Source organism: Lactuca serriola, chromosome 5, assembly GCF_051521515.1.
Source record: "Lactuca serriola cultivar US96UC23 chromosome 5, Lser_US96UC23_V15, whole genome shotgun sequence".
NCBI classification, from domain to species: domain Eukaryota; kingdom Viridiplantae; phylum Streptophyta; class Magnoliopsida; order Asterales; family Asteraceae; genus Lactuca; species Lactuca serriola.
In genome coordinates this window covers 160,587,409-160,611,461 of record NC_136412.1, presented here as the reverse complement: position 1 = coordinate 160,611,461, position 24,053 = coordinate 160,587,409, and the positions used below count along the sequence as shown (strand labels likewise).

At 32.7% G+C, this 24,053-nt stretch overlaps 1 pseudogene; it reads right to left on the bottom strand.

Annotated features, from left to right (window-relative positions):
- The window catches only part of LOC145053194 (polyubiquitin-like), an 88,351-nt pseudogene that overhangs the window by 3,147 nt on the left and 61,151 nt on the right, over positions 1–24,053 (bottom strand).

Below are 24,053 nucleotides of genomic sequence, written 5' to 3'. Positions count from 1 at the left end.
TAATTTGCATGTTTGCTTATTGTCCTGGAGGTACCCAACCACGTGGACATGTATTATTATTTGATTAATTAGTGCATTAATTACATTATAGAATATGGAATTAACAATTGTTCAAATTCATTTACACTTGATTTATTAATAGAAAATTGACAAATTTATAGTGATAAAAGTATGCTTAATTTAACAATTTTTTATCAACATTAGTAGAAAATTGAATTTTTTGAAGAAACAAATCAAATACACAAAAACGATATAAATAAAAAACAAAGAATTGAGCAAAGAACATTTGAAGATCATGTCAGAAAGGTATGATCAATATGATCTTTTTAGCAGTTTTCAATATAGATGAGGTTAATGTTTTCTCATCTTCAAGATGATAAGTACAAGTGATTAGAGAAAACAAATTTATAAGCATAAAAATATGTTTAATTCAACAAATTTGTTATCAAAGTTAATGGAAAATATATTTTTTTCCGAAATACTCAGTTCTTAAGTATGTAGGATATTATCACTAAGGTATTTAGAGTTTTGCATCATCCACAAGCTTTAATACAAACATCAACTAATGCTCATCACTTTCAAGTAAAATTCTCTGCAATTTAAACTTAAATAAAGTAAATATAATCAAAAACATTATAAAAAAGGGTAAGTTTAAGAATAAATACATACAATTATTGAGTTAGATAGTTGGAAATCGAGCAATTGTAATTTAACATGTATCAAACCGATTATTACTTTCAAAACTTGAGGTATTTACTATATTAATAAGATTTAAATTCAAGATGATTGTTTTTCCTTTGATGAATTTTGGTAGCATCGATCTACACTGAGAAAGAAATAGAATAATTATGAAGATATATCATGTTGATTTGCAAACATATAGGATGACCAGTGCATAAATTACAACTTTAAATTTGGAGAGGATTTGAATTTTGAATTTTGAATTTTATTTTAGGGATAAAGGAAATTGATGAAGGTTTGAGCGGAAACATTAATGGACGACGTGTTTGACCAAACATTGGGCAATATGACATAAACAATTTGATCTAAGGGTGGAAACTGTATAAGTGAAACACAATCAAAAGTGTTTATTGCTTTAGATGATGGAAATAAAGTTTCTCTTTTAGACATAGATCTCAATCTTCTATTTAGTAAATGTAAACGTCTTAGTCATCGTCTCTGTCTAGCATCATTGTAATGAGTTTTATTATTTAAATCTATAAAATTGTATAATATCATTAATATCTAAAAAGAATAATATTTCAACGGTAAATATTACTAATAAATTTATAAATAGTTTCACAAGAAATATAAATAATTGTTTTATAACGGTTAAAAGATTTATAAAAGTTTACAATTTCATAAAAAGTGGTAGTTTTCTAATATTTATATTGAGGTTGTAATGAATAACATTGTAACAATGTTGAAATATTTACATTCAAACGAAATAATAGAGTAAAATATGATTAAATTTCTAAATTAATCTGAGTTTAAACCTAAAAGGAAAATAAATGAATAATTCAACATTTCATAAAACCCAAAATGTATTCAACTGATCAAAATTCTAACCCAAAAACGAATAGTATGAAATAAAGTCATCAAAAATCAAACCCCCAAACCAAATAGTATGTAAACAAAATATGAAATGAATAATATTCAAATCACTCAACTACTCAAACAAAATCATGAAAATCATATATTATTTATCTTGCTTTGGAATTAACAATTTTGGCTTGTCTTCTCTAGAAGTACGATTTGTCATTGATGTTGATGGTCGTTTGTTTGAGGACATGATTGTCAGATTACCAACATCGTAAACATCTTACCGGTTGCGTTTTAATTCTTCATGTCCATATATTTTTTTAAAGGTTTTCCACTTAGTTAGCGGACTTGTTGCGGTGTTTTCATCAAGATTCGAAGCGGGTGTGGCGTTATCACTAGTTAACAAAACAACATTCTAGATGTAGAAAATAAATTCATATGTCAATCTAAAAGCTAATAATATTTTAAAGTTTATAAAATATTAGATTTAGTTATACTATATTTAAAACCTTCTAATTTAATGTGTCTTGAGATCCGACTTCTGCCAATAGAACATTAAACGAATCGGATTCTGGCGCCTACATTTATAGTACATAGAAATATGTTAGTTGGTTAACTGAAATATAAAAAGCAAAATTTAATAAGTGTAATGTTTGTAGTATTCTTTGTAAAAGAATGTTTCCTATTCGATGTTAATTTTTTTTCCAATTCAACAATGATTGTATTATCAACAGTGAAGTTTGAGATTGCATAACCATCAACTTTGTTCTTCAAATTATAATGTGAAATTCAAATTTGAACACAAACTTTTTATCGAAAAGTACATTAAAGCAAATGGATAAATCTCCATATTACTCTCCTAAAAATAAAAAAAATAGTTATAAAAATAGATAGACAAAAGGTAAAAAATTAGTTTTATATAAATGAAGATAATATCGATAACCTCATTAAACTTTTGAAGCAACTTTTGTGCATTTTTTTTTCAGAAGTTTCTTTGTGTCACGGTCAAATAACGTAAGTGACACCACACTGGTAAAGTTTTGTACTTGAATGTCGATTTTGAAACTAAAGTCATTGATATAAACAAATACAGTAATATAAAATTAAAAAATTTAACTAAAGACTATAATAATATGTATAAAAGAATTATTGAAAAACTTCGAACAAGATAGATGTATTTGTTCATGCAAGTTGAAGTGTAACAATAAAAAACTTCTTCATCTTGCTTTTGGTCCATTCCACGAGTTTTGCCATCATACGTTAAACGACTTTTATGGCTTTCTCTTGACAAACATAGGTCAGCATATTAAAAATTTTAATATTAAGGATATAATTTTGTTTCTATAATCAAATGAATGAAACTAATATACTTAAAGTGGATTTGATTAGTTTTTTTCATAACCTCTCAATAGGAATACAGTAATAACAAGTAATAAAAACAAAGTAAATACAAGAAATTGTAGAAGAAGAAGGAGAATATGGTAAATAAAGAACCTTGAAAAAAGAATTATAGAATAAGACCGTTGAAGAAGAACACTGAAAATCATATTACTTAATCCAAAATCGTAAGAAGAAAGACTTCAATGTAAACGTATATATAGGTTGTTTTTCAATAAGGAAATCATTATCTTCCAAAAAAAATGGGATCCTAAAATATTATTTTGAAGATTTTCGGTTATTCATCTGGAAAAAAAATGATATCATTTATATTGAATCAGAATTTCAAATTAAATGACTTGTTTAATAAATGAGTTTTAGATTCAAAACCATTATCTCAAATTGATTTATTTTACGTGGGTTATACCGGGAGATAAATTATAAATAATACTGACTTTATTTTTTACTCTTAAATATTTTGCTAATTTAATAGGATTAGATTAGATTTTATAGGTTAATGACCAAATTATTGATATGTTTATTTAATGAGTTTTTTCAAAAAAAAAATTAATAAAAACTAAACGGGTTTGAATTTTGAAGTCAGAAGCTATAATAAGTGAGTTAAATTAGGAAAAATATTAATTAGAGAAACTAGTATCTCATATATAAATTAAAGATTCTATAATTAAATGTAATTGTGTTTGAATTTTATTTGAAGATGATGATGTAAGCAATCTAATCTAATGGTGAAAAATATAGGATTGAAATGCAATCAAGGGTCCTGATTGCTTCGTATGTGAATTAAGGGTTCTCTTTTAATAATATTTAGAGATATGAAAGTCTAAACATGTTGATGAAAGTATTAAAAAGTTGATGTCGTCTTATTTTTATTTTGCATTTTTAATTTTTAATTGTTATTAACATATAATTTAGGTTTTTGTGTATTGTTATTTAATTTAATATTATGTGTAAAACCTATTTATTATATGAGTTCATTTGAAAAAAATTAAATATGAAAGTCTAAATACATAAGAAGTTTGAATTCATAAGAAAAATTAGAAAAATATTGAATTATTAAAATTAAAGTGTTTTTTCTTTTTTAAATTTAAACAAATAATTTAGATATATAAATAAAAGAAACTAATAGTGTTTTAATTTAGAAATTTTAAAATTAGATGGAAAATCAATTAATGAAATTAATATGTATTTTTATTTCTTATATTTATTGCAATTAATACATTTAACTAATTATTATATGAAATTTAATAAAAATGAAAACAACCATAAAATGTCATGTGGAAAATTTTAATTGAAAATAACCATAAAATTACAAGTTGCGAAATCAATTAAAGTTTGACATGTAGCAAAAATATTTTCATTTATTAGAATAGATTTATTTACTTATTAGTTTTGATATCATATTCAACTTAATCTATCTTTATTAATAAAAGAATGGTTTTAGCATCCACGTGTCATCTCATTATTCCTCCACGTCAGATTTTGCTACTTGTCGTTATGTAATGCACTAGACGAATCCCCGTGCGTTGCGCGAGAATACAATTATATATTTAAAATAATAACTTTTACCAAATTAACATAAAAACACTAAAACATCTATTATAACATTTATATTAACTCTTCATTTCTAAATCACGAATCTCTTCAAATACATTAATATTTTTAATGAGTAAAAACTTTACAACCTTATAAAAAATGGAAAATAAAAAGTTATTAGTGATTACTAATTAATAATCATAAGTTAAAAACTCTTGAGTTGTAACTAATAAATATATACATAAATTAGAAAACTCTTGAGTTGTAGTGTGAGTTTCAAATGTATGCGGTACTTAGAAATGTGTATTTATTATTATTATTATTATTATTATTATTATTATTATTATTATAAATAATTGGTTTTGATGCATCATTTTAATCCCTTCAATTATAAAACATAAAGATATTTTATTATAAATTTATAACATACATAGGTGCATATATATGCTAAACAAATCACATATAATATATATCTTAGTAAATGTCATATGTAATTTTTGTCGTAGTAATATGGATAAATTACTTTCATATGAAGAACATATCATGATAAGTCAATCATAATTACATATCAATGTTAAAAATTATGTTATCTTTTAAACATTGTCTTGTAAATATGTTGTGTAGGATAACCTAACAAAAAAATAATATAAAATAAACATAATCAAAATAGAAAAACTACAATCAAATAAATAAAAAGTTTGGGTGGTTGAATATATAAATAAAAATGTTACATAAATATACATTTAAATCAAAAGAAAAAACTAACATTAGCCTACTTTGCTCAAACAAAAAAAACATATATCCGTTTTCTGAATCTTCTTTCTTCATTTAACACCATTCAACCATACAAAATGTTTTTCTTGAAAAAGAAGAATCAAAAAGATATTCCATGCAAAACATTGATGTTTGGAGAGTCACATTCAAGATTGAGTAATACACAAAAATCACATATAAAGATTAAATGAGAAACTGAATATAAAGAAATAATAGAAAAACTTCATTTGCTTGGGTTGAAAGAAAAATCATATTACAATTATCATCGATGCAACATAACCCATTTCTTCAAATCATCATATTTGGATCGTGAATGCTTCAACTATATGAAAACTTTTAAATAACAATATCTTCAACCAAATAACGACTTTTTGTAAGAAAAATGTAATAATATAAATACATATATAATAAGAGAATGCAACAAATTATTAGAAATTTATAAATATTATAAATGTTATTAATTAAGGAATATAAAAATTTATGTAGGTTTCAAATCAATATAGTTTGAGAAAACAAAATATCTATAAGCATATGATTTTGAATGGTTTAGTTTGAGAAAACAAAATATCTCTAAACATACGATTTTGAATGGTCTAATTTATACTACTGGGAAAAAAATATAACGCGATCAAACTATAAGAAAAAATGATACATTCATCTACAATCTTGACGAATTAGTATAACAAACTTACAAATTAAAAGCTGTAATATAATAACATATCTCCAAAAGTGGTCCTAAGACCATAACCCAACACAAAAACCTTTAAGTTTGTCTTCTTTTTGAAATTTGTATATGATTTGTATGCATGTCTTCCCAAAAGATTGATCTTTTTATAGTAAACTTTTCACTAAATGCTAATTAAACATAATATAAGTTATAAAAATTTTGAGTGTTAAATCATAATTAAGAAAACTTTTAAGTTGCATTAGTTAAAGAATGGGGTTTCAAATGAATGTGGTTTGAGGAAGTTAAAAAATTAGGTTTCAAATGCATGAGATTCAAGAAAAAATGCTAGCTTTATAAGTATGTATGATTTGTTTGATTTTGAAAATTAATTACCAAAATTACCGAATATTGCTTACCAAACTACCAAAATTACCGAATTCAATATACTTAAATAAATTGAATACATTTAATGCATTCTATACCTAAGATTTTGCACCTTTTAATCGAAACTAGATTACGAACTGCGTTAAACGCGGGGAATGCATACATAAAAAAAATTATATAGATATTACAGAATAATTATATATATATATATATATATATATATATATATATATATATATATATAAAGCAAAGTTATTGGTATTATCGAAATGTGTAGAAAATACACTAAAATCGGTAAATATATAGTCATTGAAGGACCTCTTTACAGACAACATTTTTTGTTTTATTAGTTCAATGACCTTACTCATCACATATAAGTACCTTTAAACATTTTTTTTACTTGTGACACAGAAAACAACTATATATAGTCAACCATGCATGAAAAAAGGTCTACAAAAGTATAATCTAACATTTGACAATTTACTTTCAAAATACATTGTTATTTTATGGCTATATTGCGAAATCGAACTAATTTATTTCAAAAAATAGCAACTTATTTATGTTCCTTCAAAATGAACCACATAAAAACCCCTACAATATTAAATTTAAAGAAACTCTAACCAATAAATCAGCACCGAAGCTAATAATCTCCGTCCACTTGGTCTCTCATATCAGGTATTTTTTTTCCTTAATCTGAGTTGTTGTAACTATCATTGACAATGTTAAGATTCATTGATCTCTTCTTTTTTATTTTAAGGATAATATGACATAATCATTTATCAGGTGCATCATTTATGTTTATATCTTTGTTTTTTGTTGATTTTGATATGCATTCTTCAGTTTACCACCATCTTTTTTTTTTCAGACTCCTTTTTTTATGAAATAACATATTTTATTTTGTGAAATCCGTTCTACGGTTTTGAATAAGTGCAGGTACGTTGATTTTTTTTGAAGTAAAGAAAGTTGGGTTTTTGTTCGATGTTGGTTCCTAGGTTTGCTTCTTATTTTTTGTGATTTCTAATAATCCATTGCTTTTTATTTTTCATCTTTATTTACAATCTTTATGTATAGAACACTTTATCCATATATTCATTCATTACAGAGTTTAATGAAGAAAAAAAGAAACACCCCCTTAGTTTTATTTACTTTGAAGATTATTGAGCTTCCATGCAAAGCTTACAACATAATGAAAAAAATGAAAAACCCTTATGAGGTAAATGCCAATTACGATTCTACCCATTTTCCTCTTGTAACAATTATCTCACTTCAAAACTTCAAAACATCTGTTTTTGTGTTTCAACATATTATTGATAGCATGAAAGATCCAAACATTGCTGCATTTTGGTTAATCATAATGCCTCAAATTATTGGAGGATTTGAATATGATTATGAGGTCAAACATAAAATATGGTGGTAATACAAGGTTCTTATTCTTATTTATTTATTTACTTATTTTTTAATTCAACTTTATTATGAAATTAAATAGCTTCTTTTGTTGATATTAGTGTTTCTTATTTAGAAAAATATGCGATATGATCAACATGCTATGCTGTAACAATGAGAAAACTTAGATGAGCAAGAAGTGAGATAAATTTATAACTTATTAACTTCAATGAGAAATTAATTGATTATAGTTTTTTTATTGAATTTGAAATACAATAGGGATTATATCAATGGATATAGAACGTGCAAGAAATGATTCAGTGGTAGTAAAGAATTGTAACGCCCGTAGATCCGGGCTAGTCAATTTAGAGATAATAGGGGTCGAAAATGACTTTTAGACAAAAGATTATTTAGAATAAATAATCTTAACCAAGTTTTATAATATGTCTCAAGGGTTCTGTATATATAAAGAACGCCGAAATCCGAGTTATAACGAAGAAGTTATGTACCGTCGAAGTTTTTCGGCAAAACCGGCACGGCACTGGGAGACGTAAATAGTGAATTTATGATAGAGGACTTTTTAGCCTTAGTTATCTAAACAAAAGTTGTAGTATAAGTTAAACCGACAACATAAAAAAAAGAACGCCCAAATCTGACTTCGTATGAGGGAGTTATGAATTTTCTAAGATTTGGCACAACAATGCACGGCCCGAAACTCGAATTTTAGTTCGAGGGTTTTTTGGCCTACGTGACCAAAATGCGAGTTGAAGATCTCACTAATAGGAACTCAACGATAAAAATACAGACGAAAACAGAGTCCGTATGTAGAAGTGATGAATTTTGCGCAAACATTTAACAATATAATCTCCTCCTATTGTTAAATATAAGATCGATCGAGGATTAGCCGACAAAGTCTAAATGAAAGTTGTAGACCTTGTTTTTATCTACGCGAGGATATAAAGAAAGTCAAAAACGGAGCTCTTATGCGAAAGTTACAGGGTTTAGAAATCGACAGGGTGCTGTGCGAAATCGGGTGACGTGGCTGAATATGGGCCAAGGCTTTCTCCCCAAGGCAAGCCACCAGAAGGTGACATGTGGCATGGACTCAACAAGTAGGAGGACCTACTCGATGAGTAGAGCTGTTTTCCAACCTATAAATAGAGGTGTCGGGTTCCCTCATTCTTCACACCATCCCTACTTCACTTTCTCTCTCTAAACTCTCTCTAGCCCCCACCCCCCCCCCCCCTAAAGTCTGGGTAAACCTCCTAGCACCCGAAGGAAGCCCCAAGGCTCCCGAAGCCTTGAGAAAAGAGCCTTTCGGCTCGGGAACGATGCTCCAGCGAAGCCCGGTTTTCGAGAAAACCCGTTGTAAGTGAGCTACGCCTACGCTTTTTTTAATACAGCTTTTATTTAATCATAGTAACGTTATTAGGAACTTATAATAAGTACTTGGGCTATTATTATGGGTTATATAAGTATTGTTTAACGCTTATATAATAGTAATAATAGCTAGACTATTAATTAGTCTCGGTGAATATTAGACTAAACTCTAGTGGTAATTATACTAGGTTTTGTCCAAGGAAAACTATGTTGAGAGTAACAAAGTGTTGTTCGAGTGCCGAGTCACCACCTTATCAAGTGAGTGCGTAGTCCCTTTCATGAACATGATTTTAATACAAGTATTAATTGAATTATTAATTATATGTTTATGTGCGAGTTAATTGATGTTCGCCTGAAATACGTGTTAAAGAACATACCTAATTATATATGATAATTTAGGATAAAGAGTAAACCTAAATTAATTATGTGGAATATTGGGTAGTATTTTCTTACGAGTACAAGTTAGTTATACTCAGAGAATAGAACTTTAGTATATGTCATTGATCCGGGAGCATGGATTAAACACAATCATTGTCCCTAGTCCGAGAGTATGGATTGGACATAGTCAACTGTCATTAATCCGGGAGTATAGATAAGACATAGTCAGTTGTCCTTAGTCCGGGAGTATGGATTAAGACATAGCCAGTCGTCCTCATTCCGGGAGTATGGATAGGACATAGTTATTCGTCGTTAATCTGGGAGTATGGATTTACACATAGACACCTGTCCCTAATCCAAGAGTATGGAATGGGCACAATTATTGATCCGAGAGCATGAATTAGATCCGAGAGTATGGATAGTCTTGTTGTAAGGATTAACGAGGTAGGGTAAGCGTTACTTATATATATATATATATATATATATATATATATATATATATATATATGGTGAAATTGTATATTTTGTGAGTTCTAAATTATATATATATGATATAACATTGTGAGATTGAAATCCCTATGCACTCACCAGGTTTCCCAACCTGACACACTTAGTTTATTTATATCACATGTGTTGATATGAAGTCACATTACACTGAGAGATTAAGGAGATATAAATCACCAGTGATAATGAACGTAAGTTCTGTTGATGCTTATGTTTCTGTATTGACGATGACATCCCAAATGTTTTAAAACGATTAAAAATACTTTTCTTCGGAAATGCTTTGATAACGTATTTATCATGTTTTACTGGGAACAAATTCCACAACATTTTTATTAAAAGAGGTACTATGATTTTTATAAAGCATAAAAAAAAAATCGGTCTTTTCTGGCCGTGAAAATGGGGATGTCACAAGAACATTCCTTACTAGAAAGCAAAGAGCAAATTAGAGGAAAAAGTGATGAAGCTCAATCAACCACTATGACCTCAAAGGGGGAATGGGTATAAACAAAGGTTTTTTCATTTATTTTTAGTAAATTACATATTTGGTCCTTGTGTTTAGTTGATTTTTCGGTTTTGATCCCTAAAAGAATCAGGTTGCAGTTTTTGGACCTTGTTTCACTATTTCATAAATCTCTTATGATTGCCTAAGTTAACATCTTAGCTGTTAGTTTTTTTTTTAAATGACCATTTTGCCCTTGGACCAAAACAAAAAAAAGTATAACACAACAACAAAATTTATATTTTTCTTTTTTTCTTACTTAATTTTAGAGTAGATTACATTTTTGGTCCTTGAGTATACCTGATTTTTTCAGAAGGTTCTGAGGGGCGTTTTTGGTATTTCAGGGTCAAATGCTGAATCTAGTTGAGTACACACTTCTATTATACCGTGCATTCTTAGTTGCCCATGTATGGTACCGATTCTTTTGAACAAAGAATATGGGAGCCTATTTTCATCTTTGACAACATGCTTATATTTAACTTTAAAGCTCACATCAGTTGTTGAGAAAGTATATTTCTTATTCTTATTCTACTATTATCGGAGACATAAGAAAACTTTCTAATGAGGGCGTTCATGTCTTTTGTACAACCCATCTTTTATATAATGGCATGTCCTCTCTTGTCTTGTCTATTGATTTTTTACAAAGGTATACAAACATGTAAAATCATAATTTCATTATATATCACATCCAAGTTTAACATTGAGCTTACTTTTTTCGAAAATAGGATCATAGTTACCGATTAAAAAGATGGAACCAAGAACCAAACACAACATCAAAAAATAAAATTCAAAAACAACATTATACATCCAAATTATAAGTATTCGACAAAGAATCATACGAATGAGTAAAAATATATAAATTCGAAAACATTATCAAACTTACAGATTAAAAGGATTTAAGGAAGAACCACATACACTTATTCGACTAATCAGACCGATGGGAAGGTTGAAGTTTTTTGCTTTTGTTTTCTACGGAGGAATTATGATAGAATGTTTGTGTAAATCGATTATTAAAAAGTTTTGAAATATATACACAAGTCAATATGATAAAAATTAGCAGGTAATCAATTGAAATCCCATTTAAACTTAAAATAGAAGATATCATGCTTGAAAGTGTATTGGTTCATAATAACATCTGAAACTTTTGAAATTGAAATTAGTAGTTTACGAGATTTCAACATATAATATATTTGGAAAGCAATTTTGAATGGAAATAGAGCCTAAATTTAAGATTTACATTAATAAGGAACCAATTTTGTAGTTGTAAGTTTGGAAAGAAATCATTTTCATTCAATTCCAACATTTAATTTCTTAATATAACGAATGAAAATTAATATTGGTAACGAAAATTGATTTTGGAAACTTTAAAATTATCGCGTAAGGTTTCAAAACAAACGGGTTGACTTCTTGTTTGATCAAGGTGACATAAGCAAATTGATCTAAGGGTATAAAACCTATAAAGAAAACACAATCAATGACCCCGATTGTTTTAGATGATGTCATAAGATTTCTCTTTTAATAATATTTAGAAATTAACACCTATATTCCATAGAATCTAGATTTCATATTAAGTCTTACATAACATCATTTGTAATTAAGGTAATTTGGTAACATACAAACCTTTAAATATGGTATTTCAAAAATAAATCACGCATTCCAGCAAAACATCTGGTATCACATCCTTATTTAATGTGATAATTCGAATATCTCCCAATATTTAAAACATTTTTAACGATTTGCATTTGATTATTCTACGGATATATACATGCATAAGCTACGATAAGAAATCCTGAACACTTTCATCATTCGTCTTATTCCTCTTTCTTTTTTGTGTTTCTATTTCATCTGCTAAAAAACAAGTTCAAGATATCAGGTATTTCATATGTTTCTTCCTGTTTCTTTCTTCCATCATCTATCTACTTTTTTTTTTCTATTCCACCCATTTCTATCATCTATGTATTTCTGCTTCCTGTTTCTATCCCTTTTAATTTTCAAAATCTAAAAAAAAGCATTTATATATATATATATATATATATATATATATATATATATATATATATATATATATATATATATATATATATATATAATTCTTATATTTGACGGTTTCCAGAAAATAGAATGTTATAAAACAAGTTATATTAATAACTTTACACTCCATGTTCAAAATATTCAAAAACAGACAATTTCAACAATGTAAAGTTATATATAAACATTTCCAAAAATTATGATTCTAAAGGAGAACTTTTTTTTTTAAATCTCACGTTTACTGATCCTATATGTCCAATTATTGAATATAGTATACATATCAGCCTTATTTATGTATTTTACTATTCGAGTAGGTAGGATCTATGATAAATAACTTATGATTATATACAGTAATATTTGCAATGTTTAACATTGAAATAAAATGATAATTTTTTATAAGTATGTTATGGAGATGTAAAGACCAATTATAGTATCCTACATTCATTGCTCTGGATAATACAACTTTTGCCTTTCTTAATCTTTTTTAATGCAAATACAACATTTTGTCACATGGAAGTATACATTACTTTAAATGGTCTGAAAGTCTCAGGTCTGCCTAATCATTAGTTAGTTTTGAAAGTTGGTTTTCCAGTTATGTTACTGAGAAACTTTGATAAAAAAAAAGGGCTTATGTAATGACATTATACTACAGGCGATGTTTTTGGGCAAAAGTGGTATCAAGGTGGTTATCATATGTTGAAGTAATATTGGAAATGAGAGCTTTATTCCAAGAATGTTATTAACTCCATCTGAAAAAAATCTCATTCAATTTCCAAAGAATACAATTTTCATTGGCCGTTTGTTTTGGAATGAAAACTAACAAAAGCCAAGAATAGTTATAATGCTGTGTATAAAGAAGTTTTTAGAAATTTGTAAATACTTTGTAGAATATTATCTCTTATAACGTATTATTATTAAAACTTTATTGTTAATTTTCATTTATAAGTTGTTATATTTTTCATATATTTATTTCAAGAATTTAATTTTTTTATTTGTCATATATCAGTTTTAAATTACTTCACTTATTGTGGTTGTTTTATTTTAATAATTAATTTAACATTTCATTATACAATATCATTTCTTTTTTATTAATTCACAAATAAAAATTATATAGTATATCTTGAAAAATAATTTCACATATTTATTTCAATCAACGATTATAATTTTACATAAATAAAAAAACATAAATTACTTAATTTTATATTTTATTTAAAATAATTGATTAACAATTCTGAATTTTTACTATAAAAATTTAATTATAAAAAGCAATTGTGGTTCCTACGTACTATAACCTAGTTCACATTTATCATTTACATTTGTACATTTTCTTTTATTCTGCATCTATATCTCTAAATATTATTAAAAGAGAACCCTTAATTATAAATTGAAGAAATCAGGACCATTAATTGCATTTTAATCCTATATTTTACACCCGTTGATTATTTGCTGACATCATCCTTAAGTCAAACACAGTTGCTTTCTGTTTCCACTCAAATCTTCACCAATATCTTCTCTTGTAAAAATGAAACTCAAAATTCAAATCCTCCCCAAATTTAAAGCCATAATTTGTGCATTGACGATATGTTTGCAAATAAAAATTCTATTACTTTCTCTGTATATGGATGGAAACCCAATAACTTCATTTTCTCGATCAACTAGTTATGCACCAGTTGTGCAGGTTTGGATCCATTGATATTTATCTTTGCTTACAACCAATAGTATTCAATAGGTGTTTGCCTGTTTGACATCCCGATGAAGATAGGCCAAAGAAAGCTATTTTTTGTTTCCTATTGAACCGCAAGGGGTCTCGCTGGTGTATCCATCTATGATCTAATTTCCAATGAAAAACCTAGAAACATAAAAGTGGGTCCGGTGGAACCGGGTAAAGTGGGTCTAGAACCGGAAAACCCGAGAAATCTGGAATTTTTTTGGTAATTATTTAGTGGTTGAACTTTGAAAAATTTCAACTTTGATATTCCAACTTCGGGGTACTGTAAGTCATTGAATATTAAACCAAAAATGATAGTCTAAAATCATGTATAAACTCTAAACTATACGTTGCAAAAAACCGAATGATAATCCGACTTCAAACGAAGTGGATATGCATTTTTAAAATTTTACAAAATATAAAAATAAAGCTTTGATATCCTGACTTTAGGGGACTATATGTCAATGATTATGAACCCAAAAATGATAAAACTATAGTATATAATCATGTACAAACTCTAAACTACACGTTTCAAAAAACCTCATCATAATATGACTTCAAACGAGACCCGAAACCCGGATAAATCCATTCTTTAAATCCGGGGTCGGGACTGTTTCTGCATATTCTGGTTCTAACGGTTCTGGTTCCGGTACGATTCTGGTTCTGGTTTAGTTTTCCGGTTCTAATTCCCATCCCTACTGTGGACTATGGTTTAGTCTACACCAGAGGAAAGAATGAAACCAAGATTAGTGGTCACTCTGACAACGATTTGGCAATGGATGTGAATGATAGAAGTAGAAGTGGTATGGCATTTTAAATCAAAGAGAATCTGGTCACGTTGGCATCTTAGAAACAACGGTGTGTAGCCCTATGTTAACGCGAAGCGGAGTTCATGGTTGCCACCATGACAACCTGTCAAGCGATATGGATATGTTGTCTTCTTACAGAGATAACCAAACAACCAGTAGCTCCTACAACTTTACACGTAGATCAACAAGTCAATTTTGGATCTCATGAAAAATCCCAAGTTTCATGGGCCTAACAAACACATTGATGTCCTGTTTTCATTTTATTAGAGAATGTGTGGAGAATGGAGAAGTAAGAGTGGCTCATGTTTGTAGCAAACGACAAAGAGCTGACATACTCATGAAAGCAATGCCACGTGTGAAGCATAAAGAAATGAGGGAGCTAATTGGAGTCAAAGAAGTAACAAATTCTGGATTAGGGGGAAATGTTGTCATAATCCAGAATAATTAGCAACAATGTTTTACTTTTCTGATTTATGCATGTGTTTCTTGTTTTTCCTATTCTAAAAGATGAGGTAGTAAAAAAGCATGGTTATAAGCATATGTAGTCATGTTTTTCTTCTTCTTCTTTTTGGACTTTCTTTTCCTTATTTTTTGTTTAAATAGATATCATTATGTTGTTGGTATTAGATAGGGGCAAAAGAGTAACACAAGTCTAAAAAGGAAAGAAAGTAAAACTGAAATGAACACAGAATAGGAGGGCGAATTCTACACTTTATTCACATAACAGGAAAAGAACAAAAGAAGATAATACTAAACGTACATATTGCCATCCTATTTAAATAACTAGAGCAAAGCTAGAAACTAGGAAAGTGACTCTACCTATCTGCATAAAAACAGGAACCACATGTCTACATGGGCTGGACTTATTCAATTAGCTAGACTTGGTAAAAGGATAAATAAAAACGTGCATAATGACAAAAAAAGGCTTTGAATTATTTTGACATTTCCCCCCTTAATTTAGAGCTTCCAATCTTCTTCACTTCAATCAAATTTCTCATCTCTTCATGTTTCACTCTTGCCAATGGTTTTGTGAGCAGGTCTGCTTTCTGCTCCTTTCCACATACGTGAGTCATAGCTATTTCACCATTCTCGACACATTCTATGATAAAATGAAATATTATGTCGATGTGTTTACTCCTTCCATGTAACACAGGGTTTTTCATGAGGTCAAAGGCTGACCTATTATCAACATACATGGTCATAGGTGTTATAGCTTGACCTGTTATATCAATGAGAAGTCGTCTCAGCCATATCCTTTGACAAGCTGCCATGGTAGCTGCCATAAAATCTACTTCACAGGAAGACAGAGCTACACATCTCTGTTTCTGAGATGCCCATGACACTAAATTTCCATTTTCATAAAATGCCATACCACCTGTGTTTTTCCTGTCATTTTCATCTTTAGCTAAATCACTGTCTGTGTACCCAATGATTTTGAGTTCTCTTTCTCATTTTGTGTATTCTAAACCATAGTCTAGGGTTCCTTTTACATACCTTAGTATGGTTTTCACGGCTTGAAGGTGCTTTATTGTTGGTTTTTCCATGAACCGACTGACCACTCCAACTGCAAATGTGATGTCAGGACGTGTATGTGTCAAGTACCTTAGTCCTCCAACTAAGCTGTTGTATTCCGTGGGATTTACCAATTCTCATTCTTCATCTTTTCTTAGCTTCAATTTGTGTTCCATTGGGCTTTTGGTGGGATTGCAGTCTAGCATTCGAGTCTTGGCAAGGATACTCTTTGCGTATGCTTCCTGCTTTAGTGTGATGCCTGTATTTTGTTGATTTACCTCAATCCCCAGGTAGTAACTCAAGAGACCCAGATCGCTCATCTCAAATTTGACATTCATATCTTTCTTGAAGTTCTGAATACTTCGATCATAGCTACCTGTTACCAGTAGATCGTCCACATACACTCACACAATTAGAGAGCCACCATCCTCCTTTTTCGTGTATATAGAGTATTTCAGTGCACATCTTATGAAACTCAAACTTTTCAAATACATATCTAGATATGCATTCCAGGCCCTTGGGGCTTGCTTTAGCCTATAGAGCGCCTTTGACAACCTGTAGACCTTCTCGATTTCACCATCTTTCTTATAACCCTTAGGTTGTGAAACATATAATTCTTCCTCCAAGTTCCCGTTTAGGAATGCAGATTTAACATCAAGATGGTGCACTCGCCATCCGTTGGTACCTGCTAAAGCCAGGATTACGTGTACCGTTTCGATTCTTTCCACTGGAGCGAAAACTTCATCGTAGTCAACTCCGTGTTTTTGAACGTATCCCTTTGCTAAAATCCTTGCCTTATACTTCAGAATCTTTCCACCTGGGTCTTGTTTCAGCTTGTATACCCATTTCAATCCTATGTGTAACACCCAGAAATTTCAAAACAATTTAAACTTTTAAAAACATATCAAGTGCATCAAATCATTACAATTTTGTTTTCAAAATATTATTTATGAGAGTATATCCCAGAAACATAAACAAAAAGTGAGGAGCTATCCAATCATGCCTTTGCCTTGCCGCGATCCCCTGATGTACCTGAAACGATAAACTGAAACTGTAAGCCCGAAAGCTTAGTGAGTTACCCTTAAAATACCGATACACATACAGTGCACATAATCATATCATTACAAACTGAACAGAACAACACATAACGGACCCACAACCCTACAGATTGTAATACCCATGAGCCCACAGTACAAGTCTCCCTCAGCCCGTAACCGGAATGCTCCCGAGCCCACAGTACGAGTCTCCCTTAGCCCATAACTGGAATGCTCCTAGGGTTTGTTGGCTACCGCACAAAGCAGTACAACCTCAACCCATCCCATAATACAAACACATAAATCATAAGAATTGAGCATGCAATAATCATATAACATCACAGATAGTCCTACAGACCTACCTAACATGCATAACCACTAGTATGCAACACTATGTCATACTCAACATCTAACATAGCTGAAGATAACATATCAAATGGGTCGGCCTTGGTGCCTTAGACCCCTTAGTATAGTGAGGATAACTCACCTAGCACAACTGAAGTCCCGCAGATCTAACTCCAGCTGCTAGTTGACAAATTCCCGAACTGTCAACATCAAACAATACCCAATTAATAATTGGGTTCCAAGCCCGAGGTCAAACTCACACTACAAAAGCCCAAAAGTAAGGTAATGAGCCAAGACCCAACGTATGGCGCAATTTTCCACATTGGGCCCAAGTCTCTCACATGGGCCTTACCCTAAAGCCCATCTAATCATTTTAGACCATTTACTTGTTATTGGTAAAGCCCATCAACAATCCAATTGCCAAAGCCCAATAAGAAGGTCCAAATCAAGGCCCAATAGAGATTAGGGTTTTCACATGAGATGACGATTAGGGTTAAGTGTTTCTACTTAACCCATTAATGGCTTAATCCATTAAGGACTTAATCCATTAAGTCAATTATTGCCTTAAGTTAATTCACCAATGCTTATAATTTAATATTTTAAGTTTAGTAATTGATTAATATCTTAGCTTTATTAAGTAATCCCGCACGGTCCCGATAAATCTCAAAATTAGGGTTTCATGGCATTAGGGTTTTCCAACCCTAATTTGGGTTTCCAACCCAAATATTAGCCCATTAATCAATTGGTTGGGCCTCTAGGTCATTTTCGGCCTTATTGGGTCGATTAGGGCTTTATTGGGCCCATTTTGGTTCTTTAGGCCCATTATGGTCTAGTAGCCTCTTGTCCAAACATCCAAACATCCAAACGAGTCCAAAAATGCAATGAGGCACACCGCCACCCGACATGGTAGCCGATGGTGGTAGGAGGCGGCAACCACCACTCTATGGTGGTGGTTTGAGATTTCTATTATTATTTTCTTTGGCACCATTACAATATAAAACTCGATAATACACACACACTCACACTAATAGACACACCTAAATACATAGCAAAATATACACACACAACCATCTCCTATGGTGGCTGGTGGTGACAGAACAATGGCAACAGGCGGCGGTCACCATGGCTGGCGGCCATGGTGGTTCCTTCCCTCAATTTCCGTCGAGCATCACACACAAACACAACTTCTCGCTACTAGACATGCACCCAAACAGAACCCTTGAGGCAGCTGCGTTGACGATTGACGACCGGACAGACAAAACAGCCGTAGTGGCGACGCGACGTCAAAGGCTGGTAGTTACGGCCTCTACAACGAGGGTGGCGGCTCCGGTCGTCGGCTGGTAAGGAGGCGGCTGAAAGGCTCCGAAATCGTGATAGAAGCGGATACAACGCCGTAAAGAGATGAAGAAGATGGAAGTCGATTCGGAAGGAGGAAATCTGGTGGCCCTTGTCTCCGATTGGAGCGGCAGCGGCACTCCGTCTTCAGCAGAAGTGGTGCGACAGCGGTTGGAGGTAAGAATCCGGCAGCAGCGCTCGTCGTCGAAGGGAAGCAGTAGCGGCGCGCGTCATAGCGGCGGTGTAAGGTGACTTTAGAAGAGATGCGATGATTGGGAAGCAAGAGAAGGGGAATGATGGAGGTCCAGTGCTCGCTAGCTGATCGGAATGACGTTGAGGCAGCGCCAGTTGGAGGGGGTATTAGGTAGGTGACGGCTGAAGTGTTGAGGAGCATTTAGGGTTAAGGTTAGATGGTTATGAGACTATATACGCGGTTCCTTAAGCTATTTCCCATAATAACACAAATAGTCCCTCCTTGTATTATTCTTTTCGAAACAAATCCCTAATTTACCATTTAAATCCCTCCTTCTAAAAATATTTACAAATAAAATCCGAAATCTTACCAAATGGACTTTCCTTTACAAAACTCTTTTCAAGTTAGGTCCAGAACTTACCATTTAGTCCCTGCCCCCAAGAATCTTTTTAATATAAGTCCAAATGATACCAAAACACCCTTGAATTCTAAGATCCTTTACAAAAATAAATCCCAAAATTACACTTTAACCCTTGAAACTAACATCCCATTAATTATTATTTGCTTTTGGGCTATGAAAATCTAAAATAATAATTAAAATTATTTCTCGGGGTTCCGGGTTTATTATTTAATTATTCTATTTTTAACGGGGTGTTACGACTCTCCCCTACTTAATTTGATTTCATCCCCGAAATCATTTATACTCATTCCTTACATGCCAAACAACTTGAACAACAATCATGAGCATACACTAGCATTTCCAAGGCAACCGCAACAAACCCTCACAGGGTTCTGAAACCTGATGATAATTGAATTCCTTGCAATATGATTACATTTACTCGTTCCAAAATCTTAAATCTTGAGATGGTTTGGCTCACTGACAGACCGCCCACAATGTATCATTGTTGAATTCTTTACACTTATCTCCCAACTAACTATTCAACTCCTGATAACTAGGGTTCCAACATCTGGATACTTCTCATACACCTGAGAACCTAACTCGTCAATAGTGCCCTAAACACAGAAACTCTCGAAAACGGTAGGCTGCCTTCTGATTGCTTTAAAAACCACTGAGACCACCCTGGTAGCAATTCACCTGGAATACTAAAATTTGGCACGGTTGCTGAATACACGAGCAATGTTACAGTTTCTCCACGCGACCTCCGGAGGAACTTCGACTAGTAATAATTGTCCTAGCTATACCGCCATTCATGGCTCCATCAATCTCTTTGATCCATCTGATCAGAACAGCCTGACAACATGTCACCATCAAATCAAATACTAAAAAAATAGATGTTACCAGAATAATTGTAGTCTTACATCATGTGTGGTCTCCAGCGACCTATCGTTACCTAATTCCAATCATGTTGTGGCCTACCCACAATTATGTGAACTAGTCCATCCTGATCTAATCATTTGAAAAAACTTGTGAATGCTACGGTTACCCCCACAATCTTACAACACTTCCCATACCACCTGATCATTAATGAATGCTACGGCTACCCTCGTCGTATTACAACACTTTCCATACCGGTCGAACACACACTCGACCTAACACATAACTGAACGCAATTCATGGCTAGAGTCCGAACCTGATTTCCCAAACTCTACTATCAAGCACCGAGAAGACACAATTCACATGTTGGGGAGTTTTACCAAACTCCCAACTCACACAACCCTCAAACCAACAACCACTTGAGTTGTCTTCCTTCCTAACAACGATGCGAGACTTATCCCATTTTCAAAACCGCTCCTGCTTCTGCATTCTGGAACAATTTTCCCCTACTTAGATTCGACCAAGTCTTCATAATACATAAAAATTTGAGAATTCCCAATCTTTCTCACTTCCAATGATCGATTCTATAACAACCAGCACTTACTAATTAGTGCTACATTACTAGCCAATCCCAAATGATCACACACTTAAAAAAAAACTAGCTGAATACTTCCTGAATCCCAGTTAAACCAACAATCCCTATTGCTCGAATAATCGCACACTTAAATCTTGAATTCCAAAAGATAGATGCTCTAACTAATATCTCAATAACTAGCTACTTCCGTTGACACTTTCATCCGCCAATCAGTAATGGTTACTAGAACCACTGAATCCTGACAATGTTGAATAACCATCCTATGGGGCCTTGTCCGCAGACCTCCCACATAATACCTATCTTCCCAAAGTGCTCCAACAGATCCCCGTTTCTCAGCTCTAAAAAAATCATACCGTTTAGGGTCTCGCATCCTAACTCACTCACCAGTTCAATCATCCACAACTGAACTACTATAGATCATACAATCTTTTCCCCTAACTGGGCCACAACTACTCGCAAGACATAGTCTCTAATCTTGAATGTGCAATAGATCGCACAATCAATCGTTACCACCCGATACAAGAGATCCAAGGCGATTCGGATCTTAGCTCCTACGAGTCGGGTCGGTAATCGCAGACGCCTCACAAGATACTCATGGCATGTCGACCCACCTGCACTTACCAGCGCCGACATACGGTCGCCTATCTCTGCGACTAGCTAACCCCGAGCTGGAATATAACCTAATCATGGGGTCCCAACTCTACTCACTCCTTCGAGCTCGAAAATTGGAAGGGTACAGTCCGTTTCCTAGAAAAAAAACATTCCAATCCTTCCATTAACCATTTTACTTCCATCTGCAAAACCCCAGATGAACATAATCCTCACTCCTTTGTGGAGTCCCCGCGACTCGAATCCCGGCCTCGGATAAATCCCGCAAAGTCTCAAATCTAGAAATTCCTATGACAGCTTCCCTCGATCAACCCGCGGAATGTACAAGTACGAAACATCCCCCTGATCCCAAGTAACTGCAGCCCTCTGCTCACCAAAATATGTCCCAGTAACAAGTCCCCACCGATCCTTCGTCCCAAATCCTAGCAGGTTCGGAGCGCGCTTGACCTTCTAGTCAGTATGACATGAACATGTGAAGCAACATCCCTCCATGTCAAATAGCCAGCTCATGGATATAACCCGGTCCTGAACCCTATCAAATGTTTGGGCTTCACATCATCGAAGTCCCGATACTAGAAAGCTAGATTGGCTCCTCCCCCTATCGTTGTTACAGCTGTTATAGCTGCCACGAAAGCCGTCTCGGCAATAGCTGCATAGCGCTCATCAAAATACTCAACCATGGCGGTCTTGATAGACCCAATCGTCTCCGGAAGCTGTCCCCAAACCATCTCGATCACCTTCTCCCGGATGATCCCACTGATGCGATCCTCTGGCAATACTGGCCTATCCTGGCTGCCAGCTCCTGATCATAACCCGAATCCAATCTGAAGATGTCTCGCAACCACCATTCTGGTGACACACCCGAAAGATCTCTGATAACCCATATAATGATAGGGAACCAACTCTCAACCAAACCCTAGGGGTTGTGACTTCCTTGACACGCGTATAGGTCATGTGCTTTCTGTAGTACGAGCTCATACTATTTTCCATATCTGTCTCAAGTATCACCACAACGCCCTAACTGAATACATAACATGGTGAGCGGTTAACCCTCACTTCTAGAGGAATACTAAATATCTCATAACTGGCCTTCCGGCCTTACAACCCACCCATCCATGAAACTTCCACCAACCCTGCAGTACTAGTGTATGCTAGCCATACATAACGTTGGACCCTATAGACTTTCGAATATGCAATCCTACCCTAAGCTCCCAATCAAACAAAAACAAAACATAAGGCCAAATCAAACATTCTCAGGCTATAAGATCTTAATTATGTATGACTGCGATGCATAAACTAAGCAACTACAGTAATGATGTCAATTTCATATAAAGGAAGCCCTAGGCTAGCAGGCATCATATAATTAGGAAATTCTATCATGCAATTCATGAAGATCCTTAGCCTAGTACTAGCATGTTGTTCTAACATATCACATAATCAAACAACTGTATGGTATTTTGGGGTCTACTTACTGGCTCTGGCTGATCGTACACCTTGCATCCTCTTTTTTATTTTATTTTATTTTATATTTTGAAAACCAGTTTCTAAAAAAAAATTTGAAAACCTTTCCTTGATTTGAGACTGGATTCACACGAATGTTCCTCCAATTCACTCAAACCAAAGCTCTGATACCAACTTGTAACACCCAGAAATTTCAAAACAATTTAAACTTTTAAAAACATATCAAGTGCATCAAATCATTACAACTTTGTTTTCAAAATATTATTTATGAGAGTATATCCCAGAAACATAAACAGAAAGTGAGGAGCTGTACAATCATGCCTTTGCCTTGCCGCGATCCCCTGATGTACCTGAAACAATAAACTGAAATTGTAAGCCCGAAAGCTTAGTGAGTTACCCCTAAAATACCGATACACATACAGTCCACATAATCATATCATTACAAACTAAACATAATAACACATAACGGGCCCATAGCCCTACAGATTGTAATACCCATGAGCCCAAAATACGAGTCTCCCTCAGCCCGTAACCGGAATGCTCCCAAGACCACAGTACGAGTCTCCCTAAGCCCATAACTAGAATGCTCCTAGGGTTTGTTGGCTACCACACAAAGCAGTAAAACCTCAACCCATCCCATATGACAAACACATAAATCATAAGAATTGAGCATGCAATAATCATATAACATCACAGGTAGTCCTAC